Source organism: Triticum aestivum, chromosome 7A, assembly GCF_018294505.1.
Source record: "Triticum aestivum cultivar Chinese Spring chromosome 7A, IWGSC CS RefSeq v2.1, whole genome shotgun sequence".
Lineage (NCBI taxonomy): Eukaryota > Viridiplantae > Streptophyta > Magnoliopsida > Poales > Poaceae > Triticum > Triticum aestivum.
Window position 1 is genome coordinate 454,277,164 of NC_057812.1, and position 19,227 is coordinate 454,296,390.

Consider the following 19,227-nt stretch of genomic DNA (forward strand, 5'->3'; position numbering starts at 1 on the left):
TCGGAATTTTTGGAGTCCGTTTAGTATTTCTTTTTATTTTTCTTCCAAGCGGAATAATTTAAAAAAATGAACCGACCTAACGGGCCGTGTCCGACTAGGACTCTGGCCCGACTAGGCAATAAAAGCCGGCCCAGCCCCCCCCCCGGGCCAAACCCTAGCCAGCCCCGCCCCGCCCCACCGCCGCCGCCCTGCCCGCCGCTGCCGCCGCTCCGCGCCGCCACCCCGCGCCGCCCCGCCGACTCCGCCGCCGCGCCGCCCGTCGGACGCCGTCGCCGCCGCCGAGGTTTGTCGCCGCCTCGTTTTCCATGCCATCTTTAAAAAAACGATCGGTTTTCATCGGTTTTTAAAATAGATCGGTTTTCCTGTTTATTTATTTTAGCGAGCGTTTGTCGTTTTTCTTTTTCTCGGATTAAATCCGCAATTTTTCTGATCGCGATTCCTGATCCGATTTTCGTTTTAGTATAACTTTTCGCTCGTTTATTGGAATCAGGCGATTCAAGCGCCTAGAGTTTCGTCTCGAAACCCTCTATCCGTTTAATCAACTTAAACAAGATTTTGCTACTGTAAAATTTGCCCTAGATCCAGATTACTAGAACGAAGTTGTTTTCTTTCGCCGTTTGACTTTCGTTGCTTCGTTCGATTTGATTCTTTTTGCAAACCGGAGTTCTTAAGTTGAACCTTCTGGTTAGATCTCTTATTTGAGTTTTACCCGTGCATTAGATGAGTACTTATTGTATGCTTATTTGTTTGTCTGCGATAGAATACCCGGAGTGTGTCGCTTGTTACTTCGAATCGTTAGGTTTCACAGATCATCAGCAAGGCAAGTAACACTTTGATCACACATTTTCTACTACCCAGTTTTATTGCATTAGATCAATCCTCACACATTGCATGATTAGGATCTAATTAAATTGTAGGATGGGAAGTAGATGAGGTAGTGCCTATTACCTGTTTATTATCAAACCTTTGGGAGTTACTTCTACGTTTGCTTTTTATGCCATGCTAGGCTATAGACGTGGATTGGGTGAGTGATATCCATGACAGATATGAGATTGTTAATTAATGGTTTATCTAAGGTGGCCACTTAAACACACATCTGGGTGGATTGAGGTACCTGGTTATTCCAGGATTGCCTGTCTAGGCACCTGGGTAGACTAGGATTGCCTGTTTTTTATGGACCGCCACCCAGGTTCAAAGGGATCATGAGACTATTCATACTAGAAACTTCCATGTGCAGCCACAAGCTATTATGGGCTCTAGCATAGTTGACTAAGTTGTGCGAACTCTTAAAGTGGTAGACTAGCAGATGTAGGGGATGTAGGTGGTACGGTCTACCCGATCGTAAGGTGCTAGTGCTTCTGAAAGACTATGTCTCGGTCATCCGTCTTCTCAAACTCCCTGTAGTGCGAGAAACCAAACGGAGGCGATCGAGTCTTGTGGGGAAAAGTGCGCAAACCTCTACAGAGTGTAATAAACTAATCATGGTTAGCCGTGTCCCCAGTTATGGACGTTTTGAGTATCTAGTACTTGGATTTTCATGTGAATCTCAACATGTTACTCTAAATTAATTTTGTTGGGTTATGTTTAATGATGATGCTTAATTGGGATTGAGAATGCTGTCAACCATTCTCAATGTTTAACAACCACCATGATAGTAATTAAATTTTATTCTTTTGAAGTAGGGAAAAATTGGCTTTACGCAAAACTGTAACCATAGAGCTTTCCACTAGCCAAATATGCATATAGTATAGCTATTTCATTCCATTACTCTCTATGTGTTACCTTGCCAGCATATTCCATGTGCTGACCTGTTTTCGGGCTGCAACGTTAATGTTGCAGACTTTTCAGACGATGATTAAGGAGTTTTTAGGTCGTGGTTCTATACTCAGTGATGCCATTGGAGTTGATGGACTCACTTATCTTCCAAGCCTTCCGCTGTTATCGTTATTAGATGACCTTAAGCCATATTTATTGTAATAAATTCTCTTATGAGACACTCGTTGTAATAAGTGTGTGATTGCCACTCTGCTATAAATCCTCCGAGTACTGTGTGGTGTCATTATTACTGATCCAGGGATGACACCGAAGCACAGAGATCAGACTGTTTGAGGTCTGGTCGCTACAACTATTGATGAGGTGGTCTACTAGAAATATTCTTCGGTTGCAGACTCCATGATATCTGCTCCGACTTCATCACCATAGTCATCATCGCTATCGTCAAGATCTGAGTCGGTGTCGTCGTTGATGATGTAGTCTTCCGGGCGAATCTCCTTGGGTTCTTCGTCTTCTTCTACCGGTGTAGGGCCTCCCATAAATATTCCGATCTTCATTGTTAGGTCGGCATTCATATCCACTAATACTTCAATTTCTTCTTCATAATCTTCATGAGTAACCTTGAGTTCTTCCTCCAGTTCCTTGATTCTTGTCTTTGCCTTCTTCAGGTCTATCATGTCGGTGCACATCTGATTCTCCTAACGTCTAATGTGCTGGTTTAACTCCTGGATGGAAGCTGCAATTGATCTATCATTTCTGGTGCTGATCATCTCCCAGTGCTCATTTCGGCACCCACAAATCTGGTAGATAGTATCCTTGAGATCATTGCGGTAGACTTCTCCAATGCGTCCCATGGTGATGTGAGCTGCCATGCTCTTTCCTAGATTCCAAGTTGGTGCATCAAAAGAAAACTCTATGGGCTCAGTGACTGGCATGAATTCCTTCCTGGAACTTGAACTTGAATCATCCAGCGCTCTTCTTCAGGTAAAGTGGCGGTGTAGGTTCCGGTGAAGCTTGGTACTCCTATGTTCAGATATCTAGTGACTTCCTTCAAGTGACGTCCAAAGGGTATGTCTTCATCCGGTTGAGTGAACTTGTTCCTTGCATCCGCCATCCTAAAAGAGTAGAAAAGATGAGGAGTCAGAAAGAGAAGAGAGTGAGTAGTGATCTAGGTCTTTAGCTTAGTGGTCGTGTCCTACAGTCAGCGTGTGCTCTGATACCATCTTGTAGCGACCAGACCTCAAACGGTCCAATCTATGTGCTCCGGTGTCATCCCTGGATTAGTAATGCTGACACCATACAGTACTTGAAGGATTTATAGTAGAGTAGCAATCACACACTTATTACATTGAGTGTCTCAAAAGAGAACTTATTACAATAAATATGGCTTAAGGCCATCTAACAACGATAACAGCGGAAGGCTTAGAACATAGGTGAGTCCATCAACTCCAATGGCATCACTGAGTATAGAACCACGACCTAAAAACTCCTTAATCGTCATATGAAAAGTCTGCAACATTAACGTTGCAGCCCGAAAACGGGTCAGCACATGGAATATGCTGGCAAAGTAACACATAGAGAGTAATGGAAAGAAACAACTATTCTATATGCATATTAGGCTGGTGGAAAGCTCTATGGTCACAGTTTTGCATAAAGCCAATTTTTCCCTACTGCAAAGTAATAAATTTATTTAACTATCATGGTGGTTGTTAAACATTGAGAATGGTTGACAGCATTCTCAATCCCAATTAATCATCATCATTAAACAAAACCCAACAAAATTAATTTTAGAGTAACATGTTGAGATTCACATGATAATCCAGGTACTAGATACTCAAGATGTCCATAACCGGGGACTCGGCTAACCATGATTAGTTTATACACTCTGCAGAGGTTTGCGCACTTTTCCCACAAGACTCGATCGCCTCCGTTTGGTTTCTCGCACTACACGGTGTTTCGGAAATGGATGACCAAGACATAGTCTTTCAGAAGCGCTAGCACCTTACGATGGGTAGACCGTACCACCTACATCCCCTACATCTGCTAGTCTACCACTGTAAGAGTTCGCACGACTTAGTCAACTATGCTAGAGCTCATAATAGCTTGTGGCTGCACACGGAAGTTTCTAGCATGAATAATCTCATGATCCCTTTGTGCCTGGGTGGCGGTCCAAAAACAAAACAGGCAATCCTGGAATACCCAGGTACCTCAATCCACCCAGATGTTTGTTTAAGTTGCCACCTTAAATAAACCATTAATTAACAATCTCACATCTGTCATGGATGCACTCACCCAATCCACGTCTACTAGCATAGCATGGCATAATAAGCGAACGTAGAAGTAACTCCCAAAGTTTTGATAATAAACAGGTAATAGGTACTACCTCAACTACTTCCCAATCCCACAATTTAATTAGATCCTAATCATGCAATGTGTAAGGATTGATCTAATGCAATAAAACTGGGTAGTGGGAAAGCATGATCAAAGTGTTACTTGCCTTGCTGATGATCTGGCAAACCTAGCGATTCGAAGTAACAAGCGGCGCACTCTGGGTTCTCTATCGCAAACAAACAAGCACACAATAAGTACTCAACTAATGCATAGGTAAAACTCAAATAAGAGATCTAACCAGAAAGTTCAAATTAAGAACTCCGGTTGGCAAAAAGAATCAAAACAAACGAAGCAACGAAAGACAAACAACAAAAGAAACAGGCTTCGTTTACTATTCTGGATCTAAGGCAATTTTTATAGAAGCAAAAACTTGTTTAAGTTGGTTAAACGGAAAAAGGGTTTCGATACAAAACTCCAGGCGCTTGAATCACCTGATTCCGATAAACGAGCGAAAAGTTAGACTAAAACGAAAATTGGATCAGAGATCGCGATCAGAAAAAATCGTGGATTTAATCCGAGAAAAAGAAAAACGACGAGCGTTTGTTAAAACGAACGAACGGACGAACGCTCACTATTTAAATAAACCGGAAAAACCGATCTATTTAAAACAAACCAAAACTAAAAAACCGACGGAAACCGACGGAAAAACCGAACGGTTTTTCTAATAAAAACGGCGGTGGGATCGAGGTAAACCTCGAGCGGCGGGTCCGGCGGGCGGCGGCGGCGGCGGGCGGTGGCGCGGCGCGGGCGGCGGTAGCGGGCGGCGGCGCGGCACGGATCGGGCGGCGGCGCGGCACGGATCGGGCGGCGGCGCGGCGCGGATCGGGCGGCGGAGGCGGATCGGGAGCGGCTAGGGTTTGGGGCGCAGGTTGGGCTGGCTCGGGCCCCGGGGCGGCGGCTTATAAAGCCCCGGCCAGGCGGAGTCCTGGCCGGTTACGGCCCAGGGTCGGTTTGAACTTTTTTTAAAATAATTCCGCGCAGAAAAACTAACGAAAGAATTACTAAACGGACTCCAAAAATCCCGAAATAAATTTTCCCCGGCTTCTAAAATCAAGCCGCACAGGATGAACATTTATGTGGGGCCTAAATGCAATTTTGAAAAACGTGCATTTTTCCTAAATTCGAATAAAATAGCAAATAATACCAAATAAAATCTTAAATGATTTTTTTTTAAATCCTCAATATTTCTTTATTTTGGGAAAGTCATTTTATTCCCTCTCTCATATTTTTTTATATTATAAATAATTGAAGATGAAATAAATAAAATTAAATGATCCTATTTTCAAAATTTGAGACAACTCAAATATGAAAATAACGAAATCCCCAACTCTCTCCGAGGGTCCTTGAGTTGCGAAAAATTTCTAGGATCAACCAAAATGCAATAAATATGATATGCAATGATGATCTAGTGTATATAACATTCCAAATTGAAATTTTGGGATGTTACATTTGCCGTCCGCTTTGTGGAAGCGGACGGCAAGGAGGCTCTTTGCCGTCAGCTGGCGGATGGCAAAGAAGCTGATTCCAGTAGTGAGAGCTATAAATATATGAAAGATGAACAAAAAGAAACTAAGTGGGTGTGCATCCAACTTGCTTGCTCACGAAGACCTAGGGCATTTGAGGGAGCCCATTATTGGAATATACAAGCCAAGTTATATAATGAAAAATTCCCACTAGTATATGAAAGTGACAAAACAAGAGACTCTCTATCATGAAGATCATGGTTCTACTTTGAAGCACAAGTGTGGAAAAGGATAGTAGCATTGTCCCTTCTTATTATATATATATATATATATATATATATATATATTATTTAGCCTTTCCTTTTTTTTATTTGGCCTTCTTTTTTCTATTTGGCTTTTCTTTTTTTATTTTTTTCGGGACAATGCTCTATTAATGATGATCATCACACTTCTATTTATTTACAACTCAAAGATTACAACTCGATACTAGAACAAAATATGACTCTATATGCACGCCTCCAGCGGTGTACCGGGATGGGCAATGAATCAAGAGTGACATGTATGATAAATTATACATGGTGGCCTTGCCACAAATATGATGTCAACTACACGATCATGCAAGGCAATATGACAATGATGATGTGTGTCATGATGAACGGAATGGCGGAAAGTTGCATGGCAATATATCTCAGAATGGCTATGGAAATGCCATAATAGGTAGGTATGGTGGCTGTTTTGAGGAAGATATAAGGAGGTTTATGTGTGACAGAGCGTATCATATCACGGGGTTTGGATGCACCGGCGAAGTTTGCACCAACTCTCGAGGTTAGAAAGGGTAATGCATGGTACCGAAGAGGCTAGCAATGATGGAAAGGTGAGAGTGCGTATAATCCATGGACTCAACATTAGTCATAAAGAACTCACATACTTATTGCAAAAATCTACAAGTCATCAAAAACCAAGCATTACGCGCATGCTCCTAGGGGGATAGATTGGTAGGAAAAGACCATCGCTCGTCCCCAACCGCCACTCATAAGGAAGACAATCAAAGAACACCTCATGTTTCACATTTGTCACACAACGGTTACCATACGTGCATGCTACGGGACTTCCAAACATCAACACAAGTATTTCTCAAATTCACAATTACTCAACTAGCATGACTCTAATATCACCATCTTCATATCTCAAAACAATCATCAAGCATCAAACTTCTCATAGTATTCAATGCACTTTATATGAAAGTTTTTATTATACCCATCTTGAATGCCCATCATATTAGGACTAATTTTATAACCAAATCAAATTACCATGCTGTTCTAAAGACACTCAAAATAATATAAGTAAAGCATGAGAGTTCATCTATTTCTTCAAAATAAAACCACCGCCGTGCTCTAAAAGGATATAAGTGAAGCACTAGAGCAAATGACAAACTACTCCGAAAGATATAAGTGAAGATCAATGAGTAGTCGAATAATTATGCAACTATGTGAAGACTCTCTAACATTTATGAATTCCAGATATTGGTATTTTATTCAAACAGCAAGCAAAGCAAAATAAAATAAAATGACGCTCCAAGCAAAACACATATCATGTGGTGAATAAAAATATAGCTCCAAGTAAAGTTACCGATTGATGTCTACTACACAACCTTCTTGTAGACGTTGTTGGGCCTCCAAGTGCAGAGGTTTGTAGGACAGTAGCAAATTTCCCTCAAGTGGATGACCTAAGGTTTATCATTCCATAGGAGGCGTAGGATGAAGATGGTCTCTCTCAAGCAACCCTGCAACCAAATAATAAAGAGTCTCTTGTGTCCCCAACACACCCAATACAATGGTAAATTGTATAGGTGCACTAGGCGAAGATATGGTGATACAAGTGCAATATGGATAGTAGATAATGGTTTTTGTAATCTGAAAATATAAAAACAGCAAGGTAACTAATGATAAATGTGAGCACAAACGGTATTGCAATGCGTTGAAACAAGGCCTAGGGTTCATACTTTCACTAGTGCAAGTTCCCTCAACAATAATAACATAATTGGATCATATAACTATCCCTCAACATGCAACAAAGAGTCACTCCAAAGTCACTAATAGCAGAGAACAAATGAAGAGATTATGGTAGGGTACGAAACCACCTCAAAGTTATCCTTTCTGATCGATCTATTCAAGAGTCCGTAGTAAAATAACATGAAGCTATTCTTTTCGTTCAATCTATCATAGAGTTTGTACTAGAATAACACATTAAGACACAAATCAACCAAAACCCTAATATCACCTAGATACTCCAATGTCACCTCAAGTATCCGTGGGTATGATTATACGATATGCATCACACAATCTCAGATTCATCTATTCAACCAACATAAAGTACTTCAAAGAGTGCCCCAAAGTTTCTACCGGAGAGTCAAGATGAAAACATGTGCCAACCCCTATGCATAGGTTCATGGGCAGAACCCGAAAGTTGATCACCAAAACATACATCAAGTGGATCAATAGAATACCCCATTGTCACCACGGGTATCCCACTCAAGACATACATCAAGTGTTCTCAAATCCTTAAAGACTCAATCCGATAAGATAACTTCAAAGGGAAAACTCAATCCATTTCAAGAGATTAGAGGGGGAGAAACATCATAAGATCCAACTACAATAGCAAAGCTCGCGATACATCAAGATCGTATCACCTCAAGAACACGAGAGAGAGAGAGAGAGATCAAACACATAGCTACTGGTACATACCCTCAGCCCCGAGGGAGAACTACTCCCTCCTCATCATGGAGAGCGCCAGGATGATGAAGATGGCCACCGGAGAGGGATTGCCCCCTCCGACAGGGTGCCAGAATGGGTCTAGATTGGTTTTCGGTGGCTACATAGGTTTCTGGTGACGGAACTCCCGATCTATTATGCTCCCCGAAGTTTTTAGGGTATATGGGTATATATAGGAGGAAGAAGTACGTCGGTGGACCTCCAGGCCCACCCCCCTGGGCGCGCCCCCCACCCTCGTGGGCAGCCCGGGACTCTTCTGGTCCAACTCCGATACTCCGTGGGCTCCTTCTGGTCCAAAAATAACTTCCGTGAAGTTTCAGGTCAATTGGACTCCGTTTGATTTTCCTTTTCTGTGATACTTTAAAACAAGGAAAAAACAAAAACTGGCACTGGGCTCTAGGTTAATAGGTTAGTCCCAAAAATCATATAAAATATCATATAAATGCATATAAAACATCCAAGGTTGATAATATAATAGCATGGAACAATCAAAAATTATAGATACGTTGGAGACGTATCACCGATGAATGAAGACGAAAGAGGGGATGCCATCTGGGGCATCCCCAAGCTTAGGCTCTTGGTCATCCTTGAATATTACCTTGGGGTGCCTTGGGCATCCCCAAGCTTAGGCTATTTCCACTCCTTATTCCATAGTCCATCGAATCTTTACCCAAAACTTGAAAACTTCACAACACAAAACTTAACAGAAAACTCGTAAGCTTCGTTAATATAAGAAAATAAATCACCACTTAGGTACTGTTGCGAACTCATTCTAAATTCATATTGGTGTAATATCTACTGTATTCCAACTTCTCTATGGTTCATACCCTCCGATACTACTCATAGATTCATCAAATTAAGCAAACAACACAATGAAAACAGAATTTGTCAAGAACAGAACAGTCTATAGTAATCTGTATCATTCGAATACTTCTGTCAGTCCAAAAATTCTTAAATAAATTGGTGGACCTGAGGAAGTTTTTTAATTATCTTCAAAAAGAATCAACCTAATCGCATTCTCCAGTAAAAAATGGCAGCTAATCTCGTGAGCGCAAAAGTTTTTGTTTTTTACAGCAAGATCGCAAAGACTTCACCCAAGTCTTCCCAAAGGTTCTACTTGGCACAAACACTAACTAAAACATAAAACCACATCTAAAAAGAGGCTAGATGAATTATTTATTACTAAACAGGAGGAAAAAGCAAAGAACAAAAATAAAATTGGGTTGGCTTCCAACAAGCGCTATCGTTTAACGCCCCTAGCTAGGCATGATGATTTCAATGATGCTCACATAAAAGATAAGAATTGAAACATAAAGAGAGCATCATGAAGAATATGACTAGCACATTTAAGTCTAACCCACTTCCTATGCATAGGGATTTTGTGAGCAAACAACTTATGGTAACAATAATCAACTAGCATAGGAAGGCAAAACAAGCATAGCTTCAAGATTTTCAACATGTAGAGAGGAAACTTGATATTATTGCAATTCCTACAAGCATATATTCCTCCCTCATAATAATTTTCAGTAGCATCATGAATGAATTCAAAAATATAACTATCACATAAAGCATTCTTTTCATGATCTACAAGTATAGAAAATTTACTATTCTCCACATAAGCAAATTTCTTCTCATTCGAAATAGTGGGAGTATCATAAGAAACTCGAATACTATAAAGTGTTTCCATATTAAAAGAGTAATGTTCAGGAAAAGGATAGTCATAATCATGACAAATTTTATAAATATGATCATCACTACTTTTATAGCATAAGTGTCATCACAATAATCACATAAGTAGCAACTTTGCTCTCATCATAATCAATTGAAACCTCTTCCAAGATAGTGGAATCATTACTAAATAAAGTCATGACCTCTCCAAATCCACTTTTATAATTATCACAATAAGATTCAACATCCTCCAAAATAGTGGGATCATTACTTCCTAAAGTTGACACTCTTCTGAACCCACTTTCATCAATATAATCATCATAAATAGGAGGCATGCTATCATCATAGTAAATTTGCTCATCAAAACTTGGGAGACTAAAAATATCATCTCCATTAATCATAGCATCCCCAAGCTTGGGCCTTTTCATATCATAAGCATAATCACCCTCATCATTAATAGTATGGATAGCACCAATAATATAACAATTATCATCATCACAATGAGTAATAGGAGCAACATTATTTGGGAGGAATACCTTATTACCTTTGCTTCTCTGTCTTTTATTTTTCTTCTTCACATCATGTGTGGGTTTAATCCTCTTTTTGGAGCTCCTTATTAATGAGATTGGTTGGATAGAAGGCTCCTCCTTGTTACCTGATTCATCATAAGAAAAAATAGGAGGATATTGGGAAATCTCTTCCCTTTCATTAGTATTCTCTTCATCTTATAATTTTTTCTTGACTTTATGTAATTGGAAATATAAGGATTTTCAATGCAATTCACCGCACAATACATATAAATTTCCTCTAAATCAAAATCAAGAACTTTATCAAGGACAAATTCTGGAAGATCCTTAGTTATACATTTCATTTCTTCATAACCCACAAGCAAACTAAGTTCATTATGATGTGCAAGGGAAATCAAATCATCACAATTTTTGGACATGATTCGATCATGAAACAATTGGGATTGGATATTTAAATGACCACGTTCATTGCAAAGCTCACAAGGATGGCTAAGAAAAATTAAATTTTCAGCACAAACATCTAGCCTTTCTTGCAACCATTTAGTTCCTAAATACTTATGCCTCTTGCAAAATCTATATTCCCTATTTGGTGTGTACTTGCAAACTCTATGCACTCCACAAAAATTGACATGCTTATAAGAGACATTTTCATCATGTCTAGTGCAATCATCATTAGTACTATGGGTATTCAAAGAGTTCATACTAACAACATTGCCATCGTGCTCATCATTCAAAGTTTTGGTGCCAAACATTTTATTGCATTCTTCTTATAGCATTTTGGCACAATTATCGGAATCCTTATTTTCATGAAAGATATTAAAAAGATGAAGCATATGAGGTACCCTCAATTCCATTTTTTGTAATTTTCTTTTAAAGACAAACTAGTGATAAAACAAGAAACAGAAAGATTCGATTGCAAGATCTAAAGATATACCTTCAAGCGCTAACCTCCCCGGCAACGGGGCCAGAAAACAGCTTGGTGTCTACTACACAACCTTCTTCTTGTAGACGTTGTTGGGCCTCCAAGTGCAGAGGTTTGTAGGATAGTAGAAAATTTCCCTCAAGTGGATGACCTAAGGTTTATCAACCCGTGGGAGGTGTAGGATGAAGATGCTCTCTCTCAAAAAACCCTGCAACCAAATAACAAAGAGTCTCTTGTGTCCCCAACACACCCAATACAATGGTAAATTGTGTAGGTGCACTAGTTCGGCAAAGAGATGGTGATACAAGTGCAATATGGATGATAGATATAGGTTTTTGTAATCTGAAAATATAAAAACAGCAAGGTAAATAATGATAAAAGTGAGCGTAAACAGTATTGCAATGCTAGGAAACAAGGCCTAGGGTTCATACTTTCACTAGTGAAAGTTCTCTCAACAATAATAACATAATTGGATCATATAACTATCCCTCAACATGCAACAAAAAGTCACTCCAAAGTCACTAATAGCGGAGAACAAACGAAGAGATTATTGTAGCGTACGAAACCACCTCAAAGTCATCCTTTCTGATTGATCTATTCAATAGTCCCTAGTAAAATAACATGAAGCTATTCTTTCTGTTCAATCTATCCTAGAGTTCATACTAGAATAGCACCTTAAGACACAAATCAACCAAAACCCTAATGTCACCTAGATACTCCAATGTCACCTCAAGTATCCGTGGGTATGATTATACGATAAGCATCACACAATCTCAGATTCATCTATTCAACCAACACAAAGTACTTCAAAGAGTGCCCCAAAATTTCTACCGGAGAGTCAAGAAAAGAACGTGTGCAAACCCCTATGCATAAGTTCACGAGGTCATAGAACTCGCAAGTTGATCACCAAAACATACATCAAGTGGATCACGTGATATCCCATTGTCACCACAGATAAGCACATGCAAGACATACACCAAGTGTTCTCAAATCCTTATAGACTCAATCCGATAAGATAATTTCAAAGGGAAAACTGAATTCATCACAAGAGAGTAGAGGGGGAGAAACATCATAAGATCCAACTATAATAGCAAAGCTCGTGATATATCAAGATCGTGTGAATCAAGAACATGAGAGAGAGAGATCAAACACATAGCTACCGGTACATACCCTCAGCCCCGAGGGTGAACTACTCCCTCCTCATCATGGAGAGCGTCGGGATGATTAAGATGGCCGCCAGAGAGGGATTCTCCCCTCTGGCAGGGTGCCAGAATGGGTCTAGATTGGTTTTCGGTGGCTACGGAGGCTTGCGGCAGCGGAACTCCCGATCTAGGTTTCTTTCTGGAAGTTTGGGGTTATATAAGAGGTGTTGGAGTCGGGAACAAGTCAAGGGGGTCCCCGAGGCGGCCACTGATAACCCACAAGTATAGGGGATCGCAATAGTTTTCGAGGGTAGAGTATTCAACCCAAATTTATTGATTCGACACAAGGGGAGCCAAAGAATATTCTCAAGTATTAGCAGCTGAGTTGTCAATTCAACCACACCTGGAAACTTAATATCTGCAACAAAGTATTTAGTAGCAAAGTAATATGATAGTAGTGGTAACGGTAGCAAAACTAATATTTTTGGGTTTTATAGTGATTGTAACAGTAGCAACGGAAAAGTAAATAAGCGAAGAACAATATATGAAAAGCTCGTAGGCATTGGATCGGTGATGGAGAATTATGTCGGATGTGATCGATCATGCAACAGTTATAACATAGGGTGACACAGAACTAGCTCTAGTTCATCAATGTAATGTAGGCATGTATTCCGAATATAGTCATATGTGCTTATGGAAAAGAACTTGCATGACATCTTTTGTCCTGCCCTCCCGTGGCAACGGGGTCCTATTGGAAACTAAGGGATATTAAGGCCTCCTTTTAATAGAGTACCGGACCAAAGCATTAACACATAGTGAATACATGAACTCCTCAAACTACGGTCATCACCGGTAATGGTCCCGAGTATTGTCACTTCGGGGTTAACGGATCATAACACATAATAGTTGACTATAGACTTGCAAGATAAGATCAAGAACTCACATATATTCATGAAAACATAATAGGTTCAAATATGAAATCATGGCACTCGGGCCCTAGTGACAAGCCTTAAGCATAGCAAAGTCATAGCAACATCAATCTCAGAACATAATGGATACTAGGGATCAAACCCTAACAAACTAACTCGATTACATGATAAATCTCATCCAACCCATCACCGTCCAGCAAGCCTATGATGGAATTACTCACGCACGGCGGTGAGCATCATGAAATTGGTGATGGAGGAAGGTTGATGATGACGATGGCGACGGATTCCCCTCTCCGGAGCCCCGAACGGACTCCCGATCAGCCCTCCCGAGAGAATTTAGGGCCTGGTGGCGGCTTCGTATTGTAAAACACGATGAATCCTTCTCTCTGATTTTTTTCTCCCCGAAAGTGAATATATGGAGTTGGAGTTGAGGTCAGTGGAGCGTCAGGGGGCCCACGAGGTAGGGGGCGCGCCCCCACCCTCGTGGATAGGGTGTGGGCCCCCTGACGTGGATTCTTCTTCCAGCATTTTTATATATTCCAAAAATAATCTCCGTTGATTTTTAGGTCATTTCGAGAAGTTTTATTTCAGCACAAAAATAACACCATGGCAATTCTGCTGAAAACAGTGTCAGTCCAGGTTAGTTTCATTTAAATGATGCAAGTTAGAGTCCAAAACAAGGGCAAAAGTGTTTGGAAAAGTAGATACGACAGAGACATATCAACTCCCCCAAGCTTAAACCTTTGCTTGTCCTCAAGCAATTCAGTTGATAAACTGAAAGTGATAAAGAAAAACTTTTACAAACTCTGTTTGCTCTTGTTGTTGCAAATATGTAAAGCCAGCATTCAAGTTTTCAGCAAAGATTATGAACTAACCATATTCACAATAACATTTAAGTCTCATGTTTACTCATATCAATGGCATAATCAACTAGCGAGCAATAATAATAAATCTCGGATGACAACACTTTCTCAAAACAATCATAATATGATATAACAAGATGGTATCTCGCTAGCCCTTTCTGAGACCGCAAAACATAAATGCAGAGCACCTTTAAAGATCAAGGACTGACTAGACATTGTAATTCATGGTAAAAGAGATCCAGTCAAGTCATACTCAATGTAAACTAACAGTAATGGATGCAAATGTCAGCGTTGCTCTCTAACTGGTGCTTTTTAATAAGAGGATGATGACTCAACATAAAAGTAAATGGATAAGCCCTTCATAGAGGGAAGCAGGGATTTGTAGAGGTTCCAGAGCTCGGTTTTGAAATAGAGATGAATAATATTTTGAGCGGTATACTTTTGTTGTCAACATAACAACCGAGAGATCTCGATATCTTCCATGCTACACACATTATAGGCGGTTCCCAAGCAGAACGGTAAAGTTTATACTCCCCCACCACCAACAAGCATCAATCCATGGCTTGCCCGAAACAATGGGTGCCTCCAACTAACAACAATCCTGGGGGAGTTTTGTTTGCAATTATTTTGATTTGATTTGAGCATGGGACTGGGCATCCCGGTGACCAGCCATTTTCTCGCGAGTGAGGAGTGGAGTCCACTCCTCTTGAGAATAACCCACCTAGCATGGAGGATACAGACAGCCCTAGTTGATACATGAGCTATTCGAGCATACAAAACAGAATGTTTATTTGAAGGTTTAGAGTTTGGCACATACAAATTTACTTGGAACGGCAGGTAGATACCATATATAGGTAGGTATGGTGGACTCATATGGAATAACTTTGGGGTTTATGGAATTGGATGCATGATGACCCACAAGTATAGGGGATCTATCATAGTCCTTTCGATAAGTAAGAGTGTCGAACCCAACGAGGAGCAGAAGGAAATTATAAACGGTTTTCAGCAAGGTATTCTCTGTAAGTACTGAAATAAGTGGTAACAGATAGTTTTGTGATGAGATAATTTGTAACGAGCAACAAGAACAAAAGTAAATAAAGTGCAGCAAGGTGGCCCAATCCTTTTTGTAGTAAAGGACAAGCCTGGACAAACTCTTATATAAGGAAAAGCGCTCCCTAGGACACATGGGAATATTGTCAAGCTAGTTTTCATCACGTTCATATGATTCGCATTCGGTACTTTGATAATTTGATATGTGGGTGGACCGGTGCTTGGGTGATGTTATTACTTGAACAAGCATCCCACTTATGATTAACCTCTATTGCAAGCATCCGCAACTACAACAAAAGTATTAAGGTAAACCTAACCATAGCATGAAACATATGGATCCAAATCAGCCCCTTACGAAGCAACGCATAAACTAGGGTTTAAGCTTCTGTCACTCTAGCAACCCATCATCTACTTATTACTTCCCAATGCCTTCCTCTAGGCCCAAATAATGGTGAAGTGTTATGTAGTCGACGTTCACATAACACCACTAGAGGCTAGACAACATACATCTCATCAAAATATCGAACGAATACCAAATTCACATGACTACTAATAGCAAGACTTCTCCCTTGTCCTCAGGAACAAACGTAACTACTCACAAAGCATAATCATGTTCATAATCAGAGGGGTATTAATATGCATAAAGGATCTGAACATATGATCTTCCACCAATTAAACCAACTAGCATCAACTACAAGGAGTAATTAACACTACTAGCAACCTACTAGCACCAATCCCGGACTTGGAGACAAGAATTGGATACAAGAGATGAACTAGGGTTTTGAGATGAGATGGTGCTGATGAAGATGTTGATGGAGATTGCCCTCTCCCGATGAGAGGAGCGTTGGTGATGACGATGGCGATGATTTCCCCCTCCGGGAGGGAAGTTTCCCCGGCAGAACAGCTCTGCCGGAGCTCTAGATTGGATCCGCCAAGGTTCCGCCTCGTGGCGGCAGAGTTTCGTCCGGAAAGGTTGCCTATTATTTTTTTCTCAATGAAGGACTTCATATAGGAGAAGATGGTCATCGGAGAGCCACCAGGGGGCCCACGAGGTAGGGGGCGCGCCCTAGGGGGCGCACCCCCCACCCTCGTGAGAAGGGTGTGGGCCCCCTGGTCTTCATCTTTGGCGAGGATTTTTCATTATTTATTATAAGGTGTTCCGTGGAGTTTCAGGACTTTTGGAGTTGTGCAGAATAGGTCTCTAATATTTGCTCCTTTTCCAGCCCAGAATTCCAGCTGCCGGCATTCTCCCTCCTTATGTAAACCTTGTAAAATAAGAGAGAATAGCCATAAGTATTGTGACATAATGTGAAATAATAGCCCATAATGCAATAAATATCGATATAAAAGCATGATGCAAAATGGACGTATCAACTCCCCCAAGCTTAGACCTCGCTTGTCCTCAAGCGAAAAGCCGAAATCGAAAAATATGTCCACATGTTTAGAGATGAAGGTGTCGATAAAAATAAAATACGGACATGAGGGCATCATGATCATTCTTATAACAGCAACTTATATAATTTTTGTCATATGATCTCTAATGCTAGAGTAATAATTCAATCACAATATCAAGTATGAATCGTAAACTTCATTGAAAACTAACAAACTACAATCTCGGTCATTGAAGCAATTGCAATTTATCATAACATAGGAAAGAGTCAATGTATAAGAGCTTTTCAGCAAGTCCACATACTCAACTATCATATAATCTTTCACAATTGCTGACACTCACGCAATACTTATGGGTATGGAGTTTTAATCGGACACAGAGAAAGATAGGGGCTTATAGTCTTGCCTCCCAACGTTTTACCTCAAGGGTAATGTCAACAGTAATAGTTCATGAAAACTCACATCCAATTAGCCATATATACCAGGATCTTTCCAACATACTGTGCTTGCCAAAGGATAAAGTGTAAAAAGGAAGGGTGAAAATCACCATGACTCTTGCATAAGGTAGAAGATAATGATAAAAGATAGGCCCTTCGCAGAGGGAAGCAGAGGTTGCCATGCGCTTTTATGGTTGGATGCACAAAATCTTAATGCGAAAGAACGTCACTTTATATTGCCCCTTGTGATATGAACCTTTATTATGCAGTCCGTCGCTTTTATTACTTCCACATCACAAGATCGTATAAAGCTTATTTCTCCCACACCAATCAATCATACATATTTAGAGAGCAATTTTTATTGCTTTGCACCGATGACAACTTACTTGAAGGATCTTATTCAATCCATAGGTAGATATGGTGGACTCTCATGGCAAAACTGGTTTAAGGGTATTTGGAAGCACAAGTAGTATCTCTACTTGGTGCAATGAATTTGGCTAGCATGAGGGGGAAAGGCAAGCTCAACATGTTGGAAGATCCAAGACAATATAATTTATCTCAGATGTAAGAAAACATAACCCATTACGTTGTCTTCCTTGTCCAATGTCAACTCTTTAGCATGTCATATTTTAATGAGTGCTCACAATCATAAAAGATGTCCAAGATAGTATATCTATATGTGAAGACCTCTCTTTCTTTATTACTTCCTATTAATTGCAACGATGACCAAAACTATGCTTGTCAACTCTCAACAACTTTTATTCATCATACTTTTTCTATGTGAGCTCATTACTCTCCATGAGATCCATATGATCTCTTTGTTTCTTTTTTATTTCTTTCTCTTTTCTTTTATTCACTTAGGATCATGGAAAAATAATCAAGCCCTTGACTCAACACAAATCTTTATTATATAGCTCACGGACTCGATTACATAGAAGGATAATAAAGCAAAACTCACAACTAGATCATGCCATAAACTTTATTCTACTAGATCAAAATACTACTAATAAGATCGAACTAAGGAAAACGGTAAAGATAAAGTGATGGTGATACGATACCGGGGCACTCCCCCAAGCTTGGCAGTTGCCAAGTGGAGTGCCCATACCCAGATACTCAATTCTTCTTTGTTGGTGGAGACAGTGGTGATTTTGTTGATGGCGTAGGCTTCTTCCTTAATTTGCGCTTGAGGACAGAATTTTGGTCCCTTAGGTCCTCGTTCTCCTGCTCCAAGCTCAGTATCTTTTTGCATAGTTCCTGCTTGTTCTCCTGCAAGAGGCGAAAAGGGATAAACTCGATCTTAGGTTTCTTTACCCTATCCGGGAGGCTTGACTTTTTGAACTCCACATGCATGTCCCCAGGTTGAGGTAGTGGGACTTCATCTTCATCTGAGCTCGTCTCCTCCTTTTTCTTGGGTTCATAGTCTTCTTCTTCTGTAGTCCAACCACAATGCTCCACATCCCCATAGACCTTAGGATCTGCAAGGTAATCAGCCACATAGCTTTCTCCTTCCGAATCCTGGGACGACATGTTGCTCTATCTGCAGCAGGACAACTCAAAACAAAGACAAGGGATTTTCGCGTGATACGGGAGTCAAAACCTTCGGGAGAATATATAATGAATTCTTACCGACCAAAATACGTATCGTGCAAGAAAACGGAGTCCGGAAGGCACACGAGGTGCTCACGAGGTAGGGGGCGCGCCCTCCACTCACGTGAGGCCCTCGTGTCCTTCCCGGACTGCTACTTAATTTTCTATTTTTCTAAATATTCCAAAATGGAGAAATATTGCCTTAAAAATTGTTTTGGAGTCGGTTTACTTACCGTACCACATACCTATTCCTTTTCAGAGTCTGAAACATTCTGGAAAGTGTCCCTTATGTATTCCTCCGGGGTTACGGTTTCA